At 31.6% G+C, this 22,091-nt stretch overlaps 1 long non-coding RNA gene across 1 annotated transcript; it reads right to left on the reverse strand.

Annotated features, from left to right (window-relative positions):
• Window positions 1-18,934: 18,934 nt before the first annotated feature.
• Window positions 18,935-20,723, reverse strand: LOC114337133 (uncharacterized). Its single transcript, XR_007698352.1, has 3 exons — window positions 20,344-20,723; window positions 20,057-20,279; window positions 18,935-19,184 (listed from the first exon to the last, which is right to left on the reverse strand). It is a non-coding gene; the product is annotated as an uncharacterized LOC114337133 (long non-coding RNA).
• Window positions 20,724-22,091: the final 1,368 nt, after the last annotated feature.

Raw genomic sequence — 22,091 nt, forward strand, 5'->3', positions numbered from 1 at the left:
GCCGACGAATAGATCTGCCCAAATCAATAAGGATTTTGAATAAATTTGAAAATCAATAACCCTTAAATCGTTCCTGACAGCTCGTTAAGAAACGGAATGATGGTTATATTGGCTTGATTTGAAGATATATAAGAAACCGCTTATAATGAAGAATATCTCAATTATGAAATTAGAGATACCTAGTTTAGATTTTTTCCAAAGTTTTATATTAGGAGATTGAAAATTATGTTAAATTATTTATACGAAATGTTATAGACATTATTAACGACCAAATGGGCCCTTTTTCTAAAATTAAAATTCACAGATTATAAATATTAACATATTGTGATAGGAAAATTCTACTTTGATTATCTCTTCTTCAATCCTGTGTCCTTAATATTTTGTTTGCTTAAAACTGAACTGGTATGATCAGATGTAATATGAGAATTCTCTGTTTGCTCATTCTCCAGCAGGGATGGCGGTTGTTGATAAAACACCGGTTTTCGGTTAAACAAGTTTTTTACCTTACGGTTTAACCTGGCGGTTGTAACCGGCAAAAAAAGCCGGTTATTCCAAAAACCGGTTTTAGGTTTTTGAATCAATATTCAATACCCAATAAGTTACAACGTCACATTTACATTGCACTTTAGTTTGTGATACTCCATAATGTCTATTTTCAATATAAAGCCTCACCGTTTTCGATATACTTATGTATTAGAAAAAATCAATTTTCATTTGGTAACTTCAAAGAGCTGTAACTTTTTTAAGTGCACATTTGTACTAAGGTAAATTAGGTCAAATCGATCTATTTTTGGTCCCAAAATATGTGATTTAATTTATGACCTACCTTTTTGTTACACCCTTTATAATAATAAACGAACCCAATGAAAGATTCAGGTCCAAATATATAATATCAAATAATTGAAAAATAAAAAAGTAGTGAAATTGAGTACTTATTTATAAGACTGCAAACGTAATTATGAAGTAAATAAGACTATAACGTGTATACGTGTATATGAATTATAAAAACAAAAATGTAACATCAAAAGTAGTAAAACTAGTAAAAACAAATAATGAATCATTGTTAAAATTGTGAACTGGATGTATTATTGTCCTAAATGTTTTGCAAATTTGTTGTATATCTGAAAAAAAAATCACATTTTATACAAGATACACAAAACTAATTTATTTTTTTTTTCATTTTTTTTAAGTGATCTAACAGGCTCGTTTGTGTAGGTATAGCATTTATTATAAATAATACAACTATGACTGCACATTCTGCACACCACAGAGCTGATTGATATTGATACTAATATCTTTTAATATCAATCTGTTTTTAATAGGATCCCCAATTCAGCAAACATGACCTGCTTATTCTCAAGTTCATCAAAATAGCTAGTTCAGCTTATCACATTTCTTAAACAAATTTTAGTGAGCGTGAAAGTCATTAACGAATATAAACAAAAAAAAATCAAGGATTATTGATGAATTTAAACAAACAGCCTTTTTTCTTGGAATTCATTATTTTCTTTATTATCCGGTAACTATTAAGGTTTTATTATCTAAGGTAACTTATCCGGTTTTTCACCGGTTATTACATTAAAAACAAAAATCCGGTTATAACCGTGACAAAAAACAACCGGCAAAACCGGTTATTGGGAAGTCAAAAAAACCGGTTTTAGGTTATAGCCGGTATGTTTTTCCCATCCCTATTCTCCAGTCCCATGTCCGTAATACTATTAAGCTTGTTACGCACGGGGAGCTACAATATAATATATTATATTACATCTCATATATTACATATCATCTCGCTCACTATAGTAATAAGTGAGCCTGCATACACGGAAATGCAGGGTGTCCCAAAAGTAGGGGAACGGTCGAATATTCCGCAAAATACACATCCGATCAAAAAATTAAAATATACCTACGTGTTCAATAATTTTTTAAAATCTACCTAATGACAAAAAGCACGACCCCCCATCCCCCAACCTCCACCCACCCCCTGGATGTTGGTTGGGGGTAACTTTAAAATCTTAAATGAAACCCCCAGTTTTTATTACACATTGGATTCCTTATGTAAAAGTAAGCAACTTTTATTCAATGCATTTTTCAATTTGTGGATAGATGGCGCTATAATCGAAAAAGAGGATTTATCGTGATACATATACTTTCAAACAGACACTACAACACATTTCCAAATGAAAAATTTGTGTTTAATATTTTTCAAAAACCTATCAAATTACACCAAATATGACCCTTTACCCTTGGAGTATGGGGTGAGGCTAACTTTAAAATCTTAAATTGAATCCCCCATTTTTTATTGCAGATTTGGATTTTTCATAAAAAAATAAGTAACATTTGTTCGAAACATTTTTTTGGAACTGTTGATAGATGGTGCTATAATTAATCTGAAAAATAGGATTTATTAGCACCATATATCAACAAAAAAGCTCTTTATGTCTAACCTTCAATACTGGCACAACAGTAGTAGCACAAATGTCCGCTAGATGTCACTGGTATCGCTATGACATGTTGTCGGTTGAGATAAATTATTTCTTACAGTACTGGCAATTTTTAGTTGTGCGGTGGAAGTCGAACCGTATCAGTATCACGTTTATGCACAATACCGACACTTTTGAGTTGTGCCCTTATAGCAGGCAATGTTATGATATTTTCAAACTTTATGAGTGAGAATTTTTTTAGTTGTGTCACATTAAATAACAGGAAGAGTCATATTTTAGCAAGCTGAAAATGCGAGCATTATCATAACGAAAACTTTGTTTATTTACGTATTTTAATTCAAAATATGGAAAATTGCTATTATGAAAAGTTGTTTAGAATTAAAAATTATGTCTTAATGTGCAATTACATCATTCTAATTCAAATGTTGTTAACTATAAAGGTACTTTACTTTTGATCGAAATTCATATTTTTATATACCTCATATAAAATTAATAAAATTTGATATATGATTATTGAATTATAAATCTTAGACCATGAAGAGCTTTTTATGAAGAATAACTTTTCTTCGTCAAATTAAAAATAAAAGAGTTATAAATGAAAATGTTGTTGGTATCCATAATTTGAGAAAAAATTTCAAACATTTTTTTTCCATTAGAAGGATATAATTGCACATATCAGACCATAATTTTTTATTCCAAACATTTCATATAGTCAGCGTTAAACTCAGACACAACTGTCTAGTGCTTTTAGTCAGTAATTTTACCAATTTGGCAAAAAAAAGTAATTACTAAATAGTTACTAATTACTAAATAATTAGTAATTTTGCAAATTTTGGCAAAATTGGCAAAAAACAAAAAAATTAGATACTAAAATCACTAGCCAGTTGTGTCTGAGTTTAGTGAACCGACTATTATAACAATTTTCATTTCATAACAAATGGAACAGTCCATTGATCATTAGGTACTCCCATTAAAGGGGAGGCCGTATAATCGTATAAACCTTTTTAAAATTGTTAATAAAATATTGCTTTCAAAATATACTCAAATTTTATTTTTGAACATCGTATTTATTTTATATAATAATTAAATTCACTATCAAATCTCATTGATATTTTATTAATACTTAATGTAAAATTTAGTTTAACATTCACGAAGTGTCAAACTTAAATGTAAATAACCTATACTTTGCTTTACAAATTCAGATTAAAAAAAGCTGACCTTTAGTGTGTCGGCAGAAAATAAAAGTGTGACGTCACATTTTAGATTTTGAGGTCGATTTTCTCGAAGTCAGTTAGAGATATCGAAATACCGTTTTCAGATTTGGATTCAGAAGACACAACTACATAGAAATCCATCGATAAATCTGCTCTAAGTATTGCAGGAGCGACAAAGCAATAACACACAGACTTTGCGAATTTATAAATGAAAAGTTTTCGTTGAAACTCTTAGATCCGTACCATTAGGTATCAGAAAAAAATTGAATTAACACTATCTCGAGAAGAAATAGATAATGTACATAAGTAATAATAAACAATATTTTTACTCACAATCGGTTAGTAATTTATGGATTTCTAACCTTTGAAGTAATCATGAAGCGACTTATTACTTACTTTACTTTCCCAGCTAGCCGGGAAAGTACTTTCCCGGCTAGCATCTGTCACTTTTCTACCTTGATGTTCTTAAAATGATGTTCATAGGTGTTTTCATACCTCTCCCTGCTTTTTTCAGGAATTATTCCTTCAGTAGCTCTCTCTGCAGCTACCCGCAGTTCTGGTGGCGTACATTCAAATTCACTATCAGACATTTTTGTAAAATAAACACAATTTGATTATATGTACTGTTGTGATCTTGATTATTGATATGAGATAATATTCTTATATGTCACTTAATTTAATCAATGTATTAATACTAATCTAATTAATTAACCAGATCACATATCAATATGTTTTCAATCTCAGGGCGAATTATAAATTAATTACTTACTTTCGTGGCTTCTGAATATTTCTTAATGGTTCCTAATCGGGATAGAAAAGAAAAGAATAAAAAAAATACACATATGGGTTACAATTATAATCAAAATATTTTTTATTGTATTTAAAAGGCAATCAATGCTTAATATTTGCTATTTCTTATTATTCTTAAACATAACATTTACAAATGGGAATCTTATTTCCTTTTGGTTTTCAATTGAAAGTTTTTATTAACATTTAACTATTAGGAGTTATTAGGAACAACTCTATTTAACTTTGATGAAGCTTTTCTGATATTATTGATTATGTTATTCAATTTTCTATGTGGAATTTAATACGAAAAACCCATACATTCATGTCCAAACAAATGAGACTGACCTTTTCCTGGTGAACTGAAAATGTCCTCACACAAGACCCGTTTCCTGCTATCCTTGGCTGCGATCAAACCTCGTCCTGGCTTCCAGTAATGTTCTCCTTTGAAAAACTAGCTCGAATAGCTCTCGTTCCTGCTTTTGTCGTGATGCTGTGTTCTACCTTTTTCGAAACTGCTATCAGCTACCGGGACACTCTTTGCTCAAGGAGGTTCTTTTACTCTCGACCTGGCCTACTTCTCGTTCCACGATAGATACTCCACACTCACGGAACTACCGGCTTTCTCACTCTCCGTACACTACCGTCTACTACTCGACTTCACTTCTCGACAGCTCAAAACATTCTGATCTCTATTTGTCATTCATTCCCCTACTTTCTAAATATCCCTTCCAGATTCACAAATCAAACTTCCACCACCAACTCTCATTCGCAGTATTCCTCAAAACCAATTTTTAAACTTTCTAAATATGCTTAATGGATTTCAAAGAAATTAGTTAATTCCCATTCTAAAATTACTTTCTACTATATACAAATTTTAATGACCTATTCTCTATTTCCACTTAGTCTTATTTAGCATCGGCTAATGACCGATCCTTCCGCGAACAAACGATAATGACCTACTAACGATTTCACTTGAGTCTTATTTAATCACTTCTTAAAATTAAATATAACAATTTGTTGTATACAGGTTGTTCTAAATTTATATGCCCGTGGTTGAGAAAATTGAAAATATTTTATATTAAATTGAATTCTGTTTATAATTATCAAATTTTAATTTTCATATCAAATAGAAATATAACAAATCCCCGCCTTGTATTCGATAAAATTTATCTGCATTTTTAAATAAATTTTCTCGAGGCAAAACCAACTCCCTGTATATTTCCTTACTTTAATCTACGTCTTATACCCCTTCTTCTTGTATTACTCTAATTAGTCCCACCTGTAGAGTAATTGTTTCCTTATTTTCCAGTGTCCTCATCCTGTGTTAGAGTGTCGGCTATTATGTTGTCTTTCCCTTTTTCCCATATCAATCTTCTGTCTTTTTCCTCAGATTTTTCACATACTTTTACCGTGTATTCTGCATCCTCGTTTTCATATGCCTCCTCTTCAAATGCCACTGTTTCGATCTTATCTTTTTCGCTTTCATTTGTTAGCTTTATTTCTTCTTCTCCTGAGCTCATCTCTTCTTTTGAGGAATCCCAGTTTTCTTTTGCTTTTGATACTCTCAATTTTTCTTCTTCTGGGCTCAACTCTTCTTTTGAGGAGCCACAGGTTTCATTTTCTTTTGTCTTTTTCTGACTTTTTCTCCCTTTTCTTCTTTGTCCTTGCTTCGTTGCCAAATTCATTTCCACTGTTTGTTCTTTACCTGATTCGTCCGTATTTTGTTTCTCCTGTTCCTTGTTCTGTTCTTCTTCTTTTTCTTCTGTTAGATTCATCGTATTATTTTTAAAATCTAGCACTACATGTTTTTCTGCCAATTCGTCAACTCCTACTATCATGTCATGTAACATGTTTGGCATTATTACACATTGTAGTGCATACATCTTCTTACCCAGTCGTACTATTACCCGTATGCCTTCATTTATAGTTGCCAATGTCCGTTTGTTTGCGCCCACTAAATTTACCCTAGGTATTTTGTAAATTAAATTTGTTAAGTTAACTTCTTCTATTAGTTTTCTGTTGACCAATGTTATTTCAGATCCAGTGTCTATCATAATTTTAATTGGTTTCTCGTTGATAAATCCATCCACAAATTTTAAATTAACTCCATTTTTCTTTTCGTTGTTTCTTGCCAATTTAATAAACTCCTTGGGGTTACAAAAGATTCCTGTTTGATTTTTGGTTTTTAGTGAGCGCCGTCGTGAAAAAACGCCGGTTGCTCATCGTTGTTTATATTTTCGTCATAATGTCTCTCTCCGTCATATTCATCTGTCTGGGTATTATTTACTTCTCTTCTATTTTCTCTTGGTCTGTCGGATCTGTTTCGGTTTTCTCGATATCCCTGTTCATTTTGTCTACCATTATTTCTGTTTTCTTGATTTGCGAGTGTGGTGTTTCTATTCTGGTATTCTCGATTTCTGTCCTCATTCCATTGCCTATTTCTTTGTTCATAATTTCCTCTTCCGTTGTCTCTATTTTCGTTTTCCCTTCTGGGATTAAAATCTCGTCTTGTATAGTCCCTCCTATTTTCATTTCTATCTCTGTAATCCTGTGTTTCTCGGAGCCTGTAATCTTCTCGCGACCTTCTTGATTTTCTTTCTCTTAAACGTGATTCTCTTATTTGTAGGAATTGGCATAAACTATCTATGTCTTTGTAGTTTTGCAATGTGATATGGTCTTCCAGCGTTTCTTCGAAATGTCTTGCAATCAGTTCGACTAATTGTTCCGATGAGTAATTATATTGTAAATGTTTTGCGTTATAGTAAATTTGTAAAGCATATGTCCTTTCTGATACACCCATCCTATCATTGTATTTCCCATTTTGCAATTCCTTGTTAATTTCCAATTGTTGGACTTTTCCCCAGAAATAATTTAAAAATTTTTGTTCAAATTGTTGCCAACTGTCAAATTCTTCTTCTTTGCAATCGAACCAGAGGCTTGCTTCATATTTTAGATGGTTTCTGATAGTTTCTTTTGCTGTTTCGAAATTTCCGATGTGCTGTATTTTCTTTTTCAGGCTATTTATGAACGGCACTGGGTGTAATCTTCTTACATCCCCGCCAAACCTTATCTTCACGTCATCTGTGCTATGTATAACCATTTCTCTTCTTTCTCCGACATTCTGTTGCGTCCTGTTTTCGGTGACTTGTTTTTCTATTTCTGTGATTCTTTTTTCCACTTCTTCTCTGTCTACTTGAATAGCATTTTCTAACTTATTTTCCAAATTTTCTAGTTCCTTTTTCTGGCCATTCGTTAACTCCTCCATTTTGTTTTGAATTATCATTTCTTGTTCTTTCATGTGGTCCTTCATTCTAATTTCTTGTTCTTGCATGTGATCTTTAATTTTCATTTCTTGCTGTTCTATCTCGTTTTTCATTGTTGTCAAACATCCTTTTATTTCCTTTTCATACTTTTCTATGCGTTCCTCTATTTTCTTATTGTTCTCTTCTATTGCTTGTTTTGTTTCCTTTTGATTGTCATCCATTTTTTGCTGTGTTTCATCCATTTTTTTTGATGTTTCTTCCTGATTTTTATCCATTGTCCTTTTTGCTTCATCCATTGCTTGTTTTGTTTCTCTTTGATTGTCATCCAGTTTTTGTGACTGGAGTTGCATCAGTTGTAATAGTTTATCTATTCCTGATAATTCTTGCTGTTCTGATGCCATGATTGTCGTGTCTAAATTATCTTCTTGGTCTGAATGTTCTTTTTGTTTTTTGTTGTCTTTGCTTTGGCTTCTTGTCACAGACATTTGTTTTCAAGTTCAAGTAGTACTGTCCCCGCCAAATATGAAATTTTACTAGTATGTTACCAAGACGACTTTTTCTCACCCAAATATTATAAATTGTCAATAAATATATCAAATGTAAATATCGTAAAAATAAAATATTAAATCAGTTATGTAAAATTTGTACCTAAAGAGATCTAAAATTTTATGTTATCAAATGTAAGTATCTCACTTTTTACCACAGGCATATAAATTTTCAAATACCGGCTTTACTCTTTCTATCCTTCAAATTTGCCACTAGAAATACTTTCAAAATGCTTTCCACGTTGGACGACAGTTGTTGTGATCTTGATTATTGATATGAGATAATATTCTTATATGTCACTTAATTTAATCAATGTATTAATACTAATCTAATTAATTAACCAGATCACATATCAATATGTTTTCAATCTCAGGGCGAATTATAAATTAATTACTTACTTTCGTGGCTTCTGAATATTTCTTAATGGTTCCTAATCGGGATAGAAAAGAAAAGAATAAAAAAAATACACATATGGGTTACAATTATAATCAAAATATTTTTTATTGTATTTAAAAGGCAATCAATGCTTAATATTTGCTATTTCTTATTATTCTTAAACATAACATTTACAAATGGGAATCTTATTTCCTTTTGGTTTTCAATTGAAAGTTTTTATTAACATTTAACTATTAGGAGTTATTAGGAACAACTCTATTTAACTTTGATGAAGCTTTTCTGATATTATTGATTATGTTATTCAATTTTCTATGTGGAATTTAATACGAAAAACCCATACATTCATGTCCAAACAAATGAGACTGACCTTTTCCTGGTGAACTGAAAATGTCCTCACACAAGACCCGTTTCCTGCTATCCTTGGCTGCGATCAAACCTCGTCCTGGCTTCCAGTAATGTTCTCCTTTGAAAAACTAGCTCGAATAGCTCTCGTTCCTGCTTTTGTCGTGATGCTGTGTTCTACCTTTTTCGAAACTGCTATCAGCTACCGGGACACTCTTTGCTCAAGGAGGTTCTTTTACTCTCGACCTGGCCTACTTCTCGTTCCACGATAGATACTCCACACTCACGGAACTACCGGCTTTCTCACTCTCCGTACACTACCGTCTACTACTCGACTTCACTTCTCGACAGCTCAAAACATTCTGATCTCTATTTGTCATTCATTCCCCTACTTTCTAAATATCCCTTCCAGATTCACAAATCAAACTTCCACCACCAACTCTCATTCGCAGTATTCCTCAAAACCAATTTTTAAACTTTCTAAATATGCTTAATGGATTTCAAAGAAATTAGTTAATTCCCATTCTAAAATTACTTTCTACTATATACAAATTTTAATGACCTATTCTCTATTTCCACTTAGTCTTATTTAGCATCGGCTAATGACCGATCCTTCCGCGAACAAACGATAATGACCTACTAACGATTTCACTTGAGTCTTATTTAATCACTTCTTAAAATTAAATATAACAATTTGTTGTATACAGGTTGTTCTAAATTTATATGCCCGTGGTTGAGAAAATTGAAAATATTTTATATTAAATTGAATTCTGTTTATAATTATCAAATTTTAATTTTCATATCAAATAGAAATATAATAGTACATACAATTAATGGCGTCGTTTATCGCCTAAATGTCAGATTCAACAAACTTGTTTTGTTACCTAACAACGATCCCACAGGTTACTTAAAATAATTCATCTTATCACATAATGAAAATGGATACAGATATTTGAAACGAAATTATTATTGGTAGATTGTTAGTATTAGAAATCCATAAACTACTAACCGATTGTGAGTAAAATAGTATACAAACCTCGCGGGAACTCATTCTAGCCTCGCGTCTGTAGTTTACCTCGGTGCTTCGCACCTCGGTAAACTACCTTGCCGCTCGGCTGAAATAGAGTACTTTCCCGCTAGGTATGTAATATACTATAATGTAATTAGTACAATGAATTCGTTGTTTCAGGTTAAAAAAGACCCTATAGATCAGGGGTGGCCAAACTGTGGCACGCGAGCCACATGCGGCTCTTTGAAGAATTATTTGTGGCTCTCGATAAATGTACCCGAGATCCTTTTCAATTTTGTGTTATTATTTAAAAAAGTTATTATCGTTCCATGTGTGTTTCAGAATGTTTTTTAAACTACTGACAACAAATATGAAAGACCAAATGCAACTTTATAACAAATTCTATTTCCATCCAAGCTGACAAATCGAAAACTGAGCGAAAGAATATTAAGAGTGGCGCGACAAAAAAGTCAGTAATCAGCCCACTCCAGAGCGATTTGTAGTAATTTTACTCGACTTAAAAAAATTGTTACAATATTAAACTAGAAACACTTAACGAGTAAATAAAAAACCCAGAAGGAATATTGAGCGAAGTCCAAAATTTATTTCAAGACTTAAAATATTTTAAATCGTCTCTTCATTTTTTTCTGAATTCATGAAATAAACATGGTCCCCGCCTCATTGAAATAAACATGGTCCATAAGGTGAATTTTTTATTACCATAATATGACCCAAACAACATCTGGAGAATTAAAATTAACAGAGACGCAAGAATATCAAGCTCGAAAATAAAACTATAAGTCGACACCGATTACCGAATTTTGTAAATTTGTACCAAAATCGAAGTACCTACATACTCTAAATTAAAAAAGGATGATGTCGAATTATTTCCATATTAGAAACAACGTACCATTTAATTCCATTTTAAAATTCGTCGAATCCTAACACATATCAGTATTAACTAACCAGCATCTGAAAGAATTACTTAGAAGTGCTACCACAAATTATTCATCAAATTTTAAAGAATTACCAAAAGAAGGAAAACAAATGTTGGACAGGGAAAGGAACGAAAACATTAGAAACATGCTAAGACAGCGACCAAGAGAGAAAAAAATTGAAAACAGAAACCTGAATTGGTTTGGACATATAACTAGAATGAACGAGAACAGACTAGTAAAGGAGGTGACAGATGCCAAGTGACAGGGGAATAGAAGAAGAAGCAGACCCAGAAAGGGGCGGATGGAACAAATTCAGGAAATCTGAACCAAGAGACGGAAAACAGCGCAACAGGTGAAGGAAATGGGAAGAAGACCGGAAGGCGTGGAAGAAATGGGTAAAAGATGGATAGGTGATAGCAAAGATCGACTCTCTTATTGGGCATAAGGACAACGAGAAGAAGAATAAGGAAAACAAAGGTAATTAAGTTTTAATATTTTATAATTTTATTTCTGTTTTCAATAAATAAAAGTTCTGTTAAAAAACATTGTAGATTTTGTAAATATCTCATGAACCTGACTCACTCATTTGGTGATGTCAATCCATGAACAAAATGCTGGAATTGAACATTACTGAAAACATCAGAGTGCAGATCGGATCCTGTTGCGCAATTCAGTATGAAATTAAAATAGTCGAATTTTTCAGGATTTATTTTTTTTAGGTTATGCTTATTTTCAAGGTTCATGAGGTTTTGTACCAATTCTACCTACATACCTTCTTTACATACTTTTTGAATACGTTTTTAATTGCGGCTCGCGAAAAATTTTAACTTGTGAAAAGTGGCTCTGGCTATCAAGGAGCTTGGCCACCCCTGCTATAGATAGTAATGGAAAGTGGAGCTCCTTTCTCATAATGAAAATGACTTTAACAATGAGAAAGGCCAATATGAAGAATGTTACTCCTGAATGCGTCGATGCAGAGAAACAAATAGGTACGAAATTGCTCTTTTATAATGCAAAAGGTTTGCATTATTGCTATTGCAAAAGCTATTGGTCAATTTCCTAAATACATGACAAGCTGAGTTTTTTCTTATATAGGTGGTAATTCTAAGTCGGTACGCACCTTTTCTGGAAGTTAGTTTAGCTCCCAACCTTCTAATGTTGATGATTCTGATGCAGACTCTCATTAAGTGAATACTGATGATTATGTATGGTTTACATTTACAGAGGTCTCTGATGAAAATGTGGAGACTGATACTGAAGTACCAGAAGACGTGACGATTAATAAACCTAAAGGTAAGAAAAGAAAGACTTGTCGGGACCAATCGAAACAAAATGTCTGAAAGTTTCTTACAGATTTAGGTCAAAAATACACCAATGTTAAAGGTAATCTTGTATAGGCTCGAAGCTTAGGTCCATTTTGCTATCCATGTACACTGAAATATGGTAAAAAATTCACGTTACAAGAAAGAACACATATCTGAAAAATATTGGTCAATTGGAAAAGTAAATGAACAACGAAGTTATATTCTGAGATCCATGTCTAAAATTAAACCATCATAATTAAAACAACATAATATATAATAAAAAAACATTTTAGGAACTATTTCCGACCTCTAAACCCAAACGAGATGTTTTACAAAACTTTCTTTTCTCTACTATTGATCGGCTTTAGCAATCTTTATCGAATGATCTAAAATGTGCAAATAAGATCAGAATGAGAGACAAAGGAGGTACAAAAATGTTGAAGTGACTGCTGTCCCTTATTTTAACGAGATATTTTAAATCTGTGGTAGCTGTAAAACGGTGACTTTAAACACAGGCCCTGACATTATTTTTAACGTTGGACCGCCGTTGCGGAATACTTAAGTGAGTAATTAATTGCTTGCAAAAGATGCTCCAATAAATTTCGGGTTAATAGTTTGAAGCGTTCGACGTGTGAGGGTTCACTGGAATAAATTTTAAAGCCGAAAGACGAGTATTATTTTTCGACCATTTTAAAGTGGATTTTTACAAGATATAGGTAATATATTTTTTGCTATAATCCCTATGGAGGAGAATTATATTTAGATAAGCGGACAGATGATGAGTGTATATTGTAGGCTCTCCCATGTCCGCTATTTATCGGCCTGTGTCTTTATAAAGGGCCTAGCCGGATAAGATGATGAAAACTGTCCCCAACTCGATTCGAATTCGATATAGGTCACCGTTTAGCATATATCGTCCGTTCGGATGAAAACTGTACAATCTCAAAATTTACAAACTTTTCAGGAGAGCATTTTTAAGATTTGTCGGTAAATAAATTTTGTTTTAGTTTGTATTAGTTGTATCTTTTATATGTCGAAACAACATGAAAATATTTCAACCATATAAATAATAATAATAAAACAATTTTTTTTTAAATAAGATTTTTTGAATTTTGCTACTTTTTTAGAGAAAATATTATTAATTTCCATTATTATACAGATGTTTAAAAAGTACTATTATGATAAAATAGGGTATGTTCAATGAAAAACTAGGCTTGTAAGCAAATTTTTATTCTCAAAAATATTATAACAAATAGCAGGTAATATGGCACAAACCTTACAATGAAATTTAGTCTTAGAAATGGGTACACCGAAGACAAAACCCTTTATTTAACAAAATCACATTTACTATTAAATACAAACAATCAATCAAGTAAAAACAAATTAAAAGGAACAGGAAAGTTTTTCAAAGATTTTCATAGAATCCAAGATGATAACCTGGAATGGTTTTCTTTTGCAGTAAACCCAATAAACCATTTTTCTTTTGCTCTGAAAATTTATCTGAAACAGTATACAATTACGGAAATATACTATTACACTGATAAAGATTACATCATATTCCAGTAAATTTTTTCACGAAAACTATACAATTTCAAAATTACATGATTTTAAATAGAAGAATGTTTGAAAATATTATGAGAAAAGTTAAATAAATTCGAAATTATATACTATTAATGAAACACAAACCTTTACCTTCAAGTTGACATTTTTGGTTTTGTATACTCTTTAAGTGAAACAGCGTGCGAACTTCCTCAATCGTGAACACAACTAAAGATTGTACCGTTTTAGAGAGAAAGAGATGCACAATCCTTCCAATTTAAAACTAACCAATGCGCTCCCTAGCGGATATTTCTTGAATTACGATTGATTGTCACTATTCCAGAGAAATTATTGATGACACTGAGCGTTTCTATATACTTAACTCAATTTCGTAAAAATTTGGAGATTGTATACTTTTCATGCGAAGAGACGATATAGTGAAACTCACTTTCTGTAATTTTTAGCCCCCTATATGGTCATGTGACCCACCTAGAGCCTAATTAGGGTTTATATGTTTTTATTTTTTATCTCAGCCACATCGAGAACTAGCGAAAAACTTAAAACCAAAAAGTAGTAAGCTGTAAAAATTTCTGTCGAAAATTTTTTTTTTTAAGTTTTGGCGGGAAATTTTAATTTTAGAACGATTCTAAAATTTTAAATGAGTATAAAAAAATAACTAAGACATTCGTTTTCACGAAAAAAATATATAACGTGTATTTTGGCATAATGTTTCATCCTGAATTTGTTCAAAATTTTAAAATTGGCGAAACGCACCTTTAAAAATAAAAACCGCATTTTTTCGTTTTTTTTTCGTTTGTTTAATACAACTTTATACATATTTTTCAAAAAATGTAACACCGTTACTAGAATATATAAAAAACTGAAAAATAATTGGAGTTTGCTTAATAAACATTTTTAAGAAGAAAAGAAATTTTTTAAAAAGAAAAGAAGAAAAGTGTTGAAGAAAACAAAATTTTCTTCTTCTTCTTTTATATAGGCAGTACTGCCTGTTTTTCTTCAACGGTGCCTTTCATTCTGCCCCTAAGTTGTCATTCCATCTTTTCCTTGGGCGTCCTATACTTCTCCTGCCTAACGGTGACTTGTCCCTGGCTATTCTTACTATCCTTGATTCAGACATCCTGCTTATGTGCTCATTCCACTCTTATTTTCTGTTCTTTACCCAGGTATTTATATTGTCTACTCCACATATGCGTCTGATTTCCTCACTTCTTACCCTATCCTGTAGTCCTTTTCCAGCAATCCTTCTTAAGATCTTCATTCCGTTGGTTTCCAGATGTCTTCGTGTTTTGCTTGTATCTGGTCTTGTTTCGGCCGTGTAAGTCATAACTGGCCTAATAACTGACTTATATATTCGGGCCTTTGTTTCCAATCTTAGGTGTTTGTTTTTCCAAAGTGTGTCGTTTAGGCACCCGGCCGTTCTACTGGCTTTAATTATTTGGTCTTTTACCTCTTCTTCGATATTGTTGTCGGCTGATAGATTAATTCCCAGATATTTGAAAGTCATTACTTGTTGTATAATTTGATTGTCTAACTCCAATTTGCATCTTATTGGTTCTTTGGCAATTACTAAGCTTTTTGTTTTTTGGACTGATATTTTCATATTCATTTCTTTTGCGTTAATGTTGAACTCGTGCAATAATCTTTGTAGGAAAAAACAAAATTTTACACATTTTTTATGATTTTGCCGAAACTACTCTCAACATTGTAATAAAACTTGGCGGGTTTTAAGAGGTAGTTATGGTGCATGTTTTGACATAGAACTAAGGATTTGATGTTCATCATTGGCGCGCAAACGGGTAATGGCCCTAATTTCCAAAGAAAAAAAGATAGTACGCCACCGACATATTTCAAATTAACAATCATTTTTGAATTCCTCGTTCAATTTGCTATAAAAAACCTAATATCTCATTTTTTCATACGACGCGCCGTTTTGCTGCAAAAAATAAAATATCTTAACGCTTCCAAAGTAATCGAATCAGTTTTTATAATTAATAGGATGTACGAGTTTATGTAGATGTAGAAACGACTAGAAGTTCGAATACTTTGTAAGGGTTAAGATGTTTTATTTTTTGAATAAAAATGGCGCGTCGTATGAAAAAATAGGGAGACAGATTTTTTGTGACAAATTGAACGAGGAATTCAAAAACGATTGTCAATTTGAAATATGTCAGTGGCATACTATCTTTTTTCTTTAAAAAGTTCAGGCCATTACCCCTATGCGCGCCAATGATAAATATAAAATTCTTAGTTGTATGTCAAAAAATGCACAATAGGCCATTTCAAGACTTTGACGTTTATGACACTAATTGAAAGCTGGAAGGCAAACATTGAAATTATTTATATTTGTACCGCATTGAGTTTCTTAAGTTTTTTACGTTTAATAGTTTTTTTATAAAATAGTTATTGTTGTTATAAAATAGTGGTTTATATAATTGTTTTTATATAATAGTTTAATCGTTGTATAATAGTTTTTTATAGTTGTATTTTCCGAACATTTTGCTGTTGACTTCTGTAGCTTCTAGCTGTAGAAGTACTTTAACGACTCTATTTAGTTGTAAGCAGTGAATAAATAAACATAAGTAAATATTTTCAAAAGCTTTTGGTATATAGATCCATTTTCCCTCAAGGGGTATGAGTTAACCTACAGTAGAAAAAGTTTTTCAAGGGTGACAACATGGACAAATATAGTTACTTACATGGACATAGTTTTTTTTGTATTTGGAGCTTAGTAATAGTTTTTACACAGGTCAACAAATGAAGGCATTCAAGAGTTTAAATTCTTACAAATATTTTGAGGTAGGATTTGTATATAATTGTGGAGCTATAAAAATAAATAATTTCATCATAGTGGTTCACCCCAGATATCTTAAAAAATTGACCTTTTAAAGAATTTGTACAGTCGGAAAAATGAAAGAATACCCATGAACGGTCACGTCAAACAGGTACAATCATATATTTTGTATTTGCTGTTCTTTTTCTATAAATAACAAACGATAGAGATAGATTAATTATGTTAATAATATGTGATCGTTCATGGGTACTCTTTCATTTCTCCGACTGTACCTGCAGTGAAAAAATTTCAAGAGAAGAAACTGAGAATCTGCCGGAAGAGGTGAAATGTTTTTTGATTTTAGACAACGCTCCTGCTCATCCCTCTGAAAATATTCTATGATCAAAACATGGCAACTTTAGTTGTATGTTTTTGCCAAAAAATACATCGCTTATTCAACCCATGGATCAGGAAATAATTTTAGCAACAAAATGAATATATCGCAGAAAGTTTTTAGATGAAGTAATTGTATGATGAAGATAACACAGAAGATACAAGAGGGCAGCATACTTTGCAAAACTTAACTGTTACAATTTGAAATCAACAATTTGTTAAGTTTGCTACAGCATGGAAAGGCAGTTATTAAGGGGTTACATAGGTCTTGCGGGTAAAAAAAGTGACTTTTTAAAAAAATTATATCTTGGAAACTAAAAATTATTTTTATTTATAATTGGAACATGTAAAAGTATAGTACACTCAAAAAAATTTCAGCCAAATATATTCATTTTTGTAGAGTTGACTGCAATTTTTCGACAACAGCCCTTTTTTGTGGTGAGCAGCATAACAAGTCCAGTCTCATCTGAAATTTCTTGTAGTTTATACCTCTGGTTAGTGAATGAACAAAGATTTTTTTATTAGATGAGGTCATTTTTGTTTTATCAAAAAAAAACTACTTTAGAAATGAGAAAAATTGGGGTCAAAAATGTGTTTAAACTTATGTAAAATCTTCAAATTTCATTTTTTTTAATTCCTTCGTTCATTTACTAGCCAGAGGTATAAACTACAAGAAACTTTTTGATTTCAAATGAGACTGGACTTAGTTTTGCTGTCCACCGCAAAAAAACTTAAACTCTACAAAAATGAATATTTTTGGCTGAAACTTTTTTTGAGACTACCTTAAGTACTATACTTTTACATGTTCCAATTATAAATAAAAATAAATTTTAGTTTTCAAGATATAATTTTTTTAAAAAGTCACTTTTTTTACCCCTAAGACCTATGTAACCCCTTAAAAAAATGTTTGATGGCCAAGATGCATACATATATTTAGAAGGAAAGTTCCTAATTTCTGTAGTATAATACATAATACCGAAGAGGAAGTAGCTCTAAGCGCCGGACTCCACTTGCGATTTGTAGTCGTGAAGATTGAACACATTCTTTCAAATAGAAGTCAATCCATGATTATTTAGTTACAAATGGATTGACTTGTATTTGAAACAATGTGTTCAATCTTCCTGATTACAAATCGCAAGTGGAGTGCGGTGCTAATAACACCAAAATATTCCATATGAAGGTACACAGACATTGAAAAATTTCTGGAATATCCCCGAAAACACGTTTCCTGAACATCCCAGGAAAATCCTGTGTTAGCATTTTAAACATTACTTGAATGTCTTATTGGAACATTCCATGAATGTCCACGAATGTTCTTTGGACATTCAAAATATATTTTGTAGACATTCCCTGGATATACCAGAAATACAGTGATGAGCGCTCTAATAACCTGCAAAATAGCACAAAAGATGGAAAACGTATTAAGTAGTGAGATAAAAAGAAATGAAACTAGTCGAGCTGGGAAATTTAGCGATATTAACTTATACATTTAGATTGTATTGATTGTGTACCACCTTCAGACGTATCAGACGAGTTTGGAAACTACCACTGTCACAGTGACAGTTTTAGTTGACATACTCCTCTGATATGTGTAAAGGTGGGAAACAATCAATATAAAATAAAATTTAAAGGTTAATTTCGCTAAATTTCCCAGCTCGACTAGTTTCATTTCTTTTTATCTCACAACTAAATATGTTGCCCGTCTTTTGTGCTATTTTGCCGGTTATTAGGGCACTCATCACTGTACATCCTTGCTGATGTGACAATACCTCCTATCTGTTTTTTCATGAGTTTTGTAGGAGAGATGGAAAAACATGTTTTAAGGTCACGTCCTGTGTTCATATGTAAGTTTTGACTTGTTTTGTAGTTCATAGATAGTTTAATTTACTACAAAACAAGTCAAAAAATATCATATGAAAACAGGAGGTGACCCTAAGACAAGTTTTTCGTCTCGCTTACGAAACTCATGAAAAAACAGATAGGATGTATTATTACATCACTGACGATATGTGGCCATACCAATTAATACATCCTTGATAAATATAAACATTTTTATTGAACAAAATCTTTTCATACATTTTTTTAATGCAATTTACTGATATTCCTAAATATTTCAAAAAAATGTGTCACATTTGCTTTGTAAACCTTTCTTTTGCCTTTCGTAGCCACATATTCCGTTTCCTTCCTGGGTTTTTGTAGACCACTTCTCTCAGCTGATTCTAAAAAAAATAAAATGAATGGTAATTTTTCAATCCTTTACAATTAACAATCAGAAGAAATATTTACAGGTAATAATATGCATAAATAATAATATTTTGTATTTTGACAATGACGTCTGATTTGGAAGTCGAAAGATTAATAAAATTATTTTTTAAGTTAAATTGTGGCTTATTTCCCAATTAGAATAGTTAATTACAAAAATGCCTCAAATAACTAGCTTCAGAACAATAAATAATTCGTTTCATACAAACATTCGTCCAAAGTCAATTATACCTGTAGTATTTCCATGAAAAGATTCTTTAAGTGAATTTTGCATAGTTTTCTTTAAAATATCTCTATCAGTCCAGAACACAAATTTTTTTAACCTAAGACACATTATATACAAAGTATTTTTGAAATAAGTTGATACCGGGTAGGGTGAAATACTAAACCTATATCCCAAATCTTTATAATCTAAGTTTAAGCTTAGTTTAGCTAAAGTAAGCAATACTTGATCACTTGGTGACAAAACAGTATTTTGATGGTATTTGATAAATGGTGTAATATACTTTAAAGCTATTTTAAAAACATTGTAATTTGCTAAACCAGTATAATTTTTAGTTTTGGCATCATCATTTTCTATACTTTCACAAGATAAAGCTAATTTCTTAAGCTGATATTTAAAATCATGTGTTAATGTTAATGACATAAAATGTATTTGTTAATTTTTCCATTGTAATATATGTTTGACTATTTGGCAAAATCTTGTCTTCTACTAAACTAGCTTTTATACCAAACAACTACTATCTACCACTAACTATCCACGTTTCTAAATCTACTAAAGTAACAGTAATGTATCATTAATGAAAAATGTGTAAAATCATAGACCTACCTAGTATTTGTAGAATATAAGACAGTCCAGTGTCTTATAAATCATTTCAAGAGGAATAAAAAAGCAATTTTTTCTTGTAGGTACCCTTTTCTTTTAATTCTCCTTTGGTACCTTAATTCCCATTTTAGATTTTGGGGAACTCATTTCATTGTGTTTATATACCCCATATTTATTGAAGGAACCCAATCTGGATTGTTATTATCAGTTAAGTCGGCTGGTTTTCCTACAAGATTAGACTGTTAACATCTTATCTTAAAAATCGTTAATGTTCAAATGTTGTAACTTACCAGATATAAGATGATTACAGGGGAATTTCCATTTTGCTAGTAAAATCTTTATATTTTATTGCATTTTACCATTGTTGTTGTCTCTCAGATGATAACTATAACTTATTTAGTTAAATTGGTTCAGTTTTGTGCTTAGAATGTAGCACTGATGGTAAGTGGTAAAAGCTAACTTTATCACGATTACTTTGCATTTCACACTTCAAAACACAACACCAATGAGGCATATTATCTTTCTAAATTAATACTTCCAGAGAAAATGTTAAATTAATCTTTGTACAACAACTAAAATGATCTAAAACCATAAGAACCTGATAGAATAATATTCAATGTTTGCCTTCCAGTAGCCATATTGATTTAATTTTGACAGCATCTTGGAACGGCCTATAATTACCTCTTAAAACTCGCCAAATTTTATTACCACGTTGCCAGTAGTTTCGACAAAATCGTAAAAAATGTGTAAAATTTTGTTTTCTTCAACGCCCTGTAGCTTGAAAATGGATGTCATTACAAAAAATGTTTATTAAGCAAATCCCAATTATTTTTCAGTTTTTTACCTATTCTAGTGACGGCGTTACCTTTTTTGAAAAAAACGTATAAAATTGTATGAAAAAACGAAAAAAAAAAACCGAAAAAATGCGGATTTTTATTTTAAAGGTGCGTTTTACCAATTTTAAAAATTTGAAAAAATTCAGGGTGAAACATTATGCAAAAATAAACCTTATATATTTTTTTCGTGAAAACGAATGTCTTAGTTATTTTTTTATACTCATTTAAAGTTTTAACCCCTTCCGCTCCAGGCCACTTGTTGAGATAGGGAGCTGTATACCAGCAAAAGTTTTTTAATGAAAATACATTTTACGATAGTTATGATGTATAATAGAAGAGATACTCACCTATGGGGCCAAAAAAATGTTTGAAGCAATTTGAATTTATATGACAATTTATAGTGTTTACCAGAATATCCACATAAGGATATTTGGGTGTAATAGTATATCCACCCTTGGATATCGATTGTACTACCAAAATATCCACATCTGCATACCATTTAAATGTATCTATGTCTAGTATTTAATTTATAAAATCACGCTAAATAAAAATAAAACATAAAAAGACAGTGAACAATGAACAAACGTCGACCTTGAGCTGTTTACATTATTCTGGGAATTGTGTAAAAAAAATGGCTAACCATGATATCGCCGTATGGATATCTATGTCCTACCGTGATCTAAATTAATCTACAGAGCACTACACCACTTTTACAGAGTGCAGTAATATCCCTATATGAATATCCGTATGTGGATATCGTGGTAAAGTTCGCCATACCTAAAAATATCCATACGTGGATACGATGGAGCGGAACAGGTTAAAACCGTTCTAAAATTTAAATTTCCCGCCAAAAATTAAAAAACAATTTTTTTCGGACAGAACTTTTTAAAGCTTACAACTTTTCTATTTAAAGTTTTTCGCTAGTTCTTGATGCCGCTGAGACAAAAAATAAAAACATAAAAAAGCCTAATTAGGCTCTAGGTGGGTCACATGACCACCCTGGGGGCTAAAAATTTCAGAAATTAAGTTTCACTATAGGGGCTGTCCATTACTCACGTGATGCTCGAAAGGGGGGGAGGGGTCCATAAAAAATCACGAAACATCACAAGGAGGTAGGGGGGGTGTAGGGTGTAGTAATATATCACGTGTATTTGTTTTCAGAAAATACCCGATACTTAACCCGTTACATGTATTTATTTTTT

Source organism: Diabrotica virgifera, chromosome 5, assembly GCF_917563875.1.
Source record: "Diabrotica virgifera virgifera chromosome 5, PGI_DIABVI_V3a".
In the NCBI taxonomy this organism is placed as follows: Eukaryota; Metazoa; Arthropoda; class Insecta; order Coleoptera; family Chrysomelidae; genus Diabrotica; species Diabrotica virgifera.